The sequence below is a fragment of the Vanessa cardui genome, chromosome 20 (genome assembly GCF_905220365.1).
Source record: "Vanessa cardui chromosome 20, ilVanCard2.1, whole genome shotgun sequence".
Taxonomy (NCBI): Eukaryota; Metazoa; Arthropoda; class Insecta; order Lepidoptera; family Nymphalidae; genus Vanessa; species Vanessa cardui.
This window is the reverse complement of record NC_061142.1, coordinates 4160794-4163947: the sequence shown is the minus strand read 5'-3', so window position 1 is coordinate 4163947 and position 3154 is coordinate 4160794. Positions and strand designations below refer to the sequence as shown.

At 34.6% G+C, this 3154-nt stretch overlaps 1 non-coding gene across 1 annotated transcript; it reads left to right on the top strand.

The window, feature by feature from the left end:
* The first annotated feature begins 2577 nt into the window (after positions 1 to 2577).
* Trnam-cau lies at positions 2578 to 2650 on the top strand. The gene has a single exon. It is a non-coding gene; the product is annotated as a tRNA-Met (tRNA).
* The last annotated feature ends 504 nt before the right edge of the window (positions 2651 to 3154 follow it).

Here is a 3154-nt window from a genome sequence, read left to right as displayed (position 1 = left end):
AACAATTAAATTTAAAAATAGAACACCAATTTATTTAAAAGCATAAAGAATAATATGTGTATATAACCCAGTAGGCTGAAAAAAATGTCTTTATTAAATTAATATTGACAATCGTAGTCGATTGTCTCTTTTCTTTGTTATAGTGAGGAAACCTGCCTAGTTATTCTTAGGAACGAATACCTTTAAGTGGATTGATTGTTGAAAAATTATTATGTCATGCTCCATCGCAAATCGCTGATCACGTTACAAAAAAACGAACCAATCGCTTGAAAAAAATAAACGAAAAATTGTATTTATTACAACCAACAATCTTACGCTAGTCATGTTCAAAAGGCATTTTAATGTAATGTTTAATTTAAAAGACTTTTACAGTGATATTATGGCGTACCAAGACGAACAACAGAATTTGGTTTTGTTGTTTTAAAAGACGTTTATACGAAACAGGCATACCCGGTAATGCGGTGGCGTAATTCATTGACAAGCATAAGGCCAAGTATAAGCATTTTTTTTCCGAAAAGAAGTGTTTTAATTTGACCATCAATAAGTTAGCGTAATGCTGCAATATGAATAAATGAGTTTGAATTTGGGTGCAACTATCTGACTGTATGTCTGTCTTTGACGCTTTCATCGGATAACCGGCCATCGAACAGAATTTGATGATATTTAGGACACAGGGTTTTTTATAAGCCTTACACCTGTTTATAATAAATCTTAACATGTATGGCTGAACGAACAACTTCAGTCTCTTAGGTCGTTTTGACTTTGAACTTGAAATACTTATTGTTACGAATTATATGGCATATTAAATGTTGAACGTCACGATAGATTGTTACAAAATCTATCTATCTACTAATTACTAAAACTACTCCTATGGAAAAACAGTGTCAGTTTCAAATGACATTCGATATTATCAACGAAAATTGATAATTACTACTAAATCAGAATCTCCTTAGTGGGACAGGATGTTACTGTTACTGTAGTAAATACTAAATCAGAAAAGCTGATGCCAAACACTACAGGATTTTTATGGTTCAGAAAATAAAGATTTTCGTCGCTGTACTTGATTTTATACTGACGTTGACCCTATTTTTATTCTCCAGATCAGATAATTAAATCTGCACTATATTCATATGCCTGTCTGGCGACGGATTGACTCACTTATTGAACAAATTAGCAATGTATATTTACAATGGGTGTCTTAAGTGGAGGGTTCATTAGACCAAGGACAACAACATAAGGTTTCGAACTTAGTATAATTTTAAAGGTGATAAAAATCACAAATGTAGGTATATCTTTAAGGATTTCACCATCATCATCATTTCAGCCGAAGGACGTAGACGTAGACGTAGGACACTGCTGGGCATAGGCCTCCCCCAAAGATCGCCACAACGCCCGGTCCTGTGCAGCCCGCAACTAGCAGGCTCCCCGCGACTTTCACGAGGTCGTGGGTTTCATGCCTAGACAGAATTCGACTGGCTAATTCTACTGAGAAGAACCGACATGAAACTAAGTAGATACTCTTTTGTGGTCAAAGCTCAGTGGTTTTTTATGTGGCAGATCTTATAAGAATTTGCGACAAAAATCGACATCGATCCAGGCGATTTCAAAATTGCGAAAAGAAAAATGACTAACTTACTTTTCTATTTAAAGCAACATCTGTTAAAGGTGAACTTATTTTGAAGTTATATAGGTATTATATATGCGGTATACGGGTCCACTCGCGTCCGAGAATGGGTAGACATGCTTGAGATTATAGTGACTAGTAGTTCATGACCCGAATGATCGACTAACAGCTGTATGTATGTATGTCCTTAATACATTTTATTTAATAGCCAGTTTCTTCATTATAGGAAACGTACTGTTATCGGTAATAAATATTATTCAACAGATTTTTACAGATTTCTAAACCTATGCCAGGTTTTGTTGACAGGTATAGGTACACCTAGTACCTGTAGTGTAAACTGACAACGTCTGCTAGCAAGTTTTTCATTTTTTTATATATTTATACAGCCACATTGTAAATCTCTATTCAGTCAGAAACTTTTTTCAGCTTATCTATCCCTGGATTTCTTCAAAACAAGACCATAACCATATCTTTTATATGCAGCTACCGCCTCATAATCGCTGGTACTCTAAGCGGCTTAAATGAGTTGCTTTATAATCAATATACGCATGCCAACGTTGTGTTCGAATATTTTTTAACAAATTATTGATATATTTCATTAGTCATAGCAACAAATATTTATTATTATATTTGTTACTCGACTGCGTAGAATCAGTAACTCTTTCCTGGGGCAGATTACAACAACATATTCTCAGAAAGCGTCTAAACTGCCTCTTTTGTTAAACACAGGGAACATATTATTACAGTAATAGTTTATCTTTTATTTATTGGCAAGCAAAGATAATTCCAGGAAGACCGCATAGGTTTGTAAGCTGCATTTTTTATTTCATATACTAATACTTATATTACTATTAATATTTTAATCAATATGACCTTAATGTATGTTAGTTTGTTTCATGTTAACTCAAATTGGTGATACAAGTACGAACTGTTTTTCACGAAGTAAACACATCGCCTCGGTAGCGCAGTAGGCAGCGCGTAAGTCTCATAATCTTAAGGTCGTGAGTTCGATCCTCACCCGGGGCATTTGTTTTTTATATTCACAGTTGTTCTTTATTAAGTGTTCGAAAAATCTATTTTAAAATCTATTTTTTTTATTGTTTTTTGAAAACCATAAATTATAACGTTTATTAGCGGGTTAAATTTGGCAATAAAGTTTATGACTGCGTTTTTTTTACAACAAAATTACCCTCATACGCGCAACTGAGATCTTAGAGTTCCTAGGCACAAGGGATTTACATGCATATATTAGCTTACTTCAAATCAGAATACAACAATACTTGGTATTGTCGTTTGGCGTTGAAATGTATGATGAGTATTTTATAGCATATTTGGCAAACGAGCAGGAGGGTCATCTGATGGAAAGGACTACCACAGCTAATGTACTTTGCTTGCAGATGATTTGCCTGTCTTTGAGAAATGTATGTGCTGTTTTCTTTAAGGTTCCAAAGTCATATCAGTTCGGGAGATCTGCAGCGGAAAGGAGCTTCCAAAGAATGGTTGTTCGAGGCAGATTAAGCCTTAAAAGTC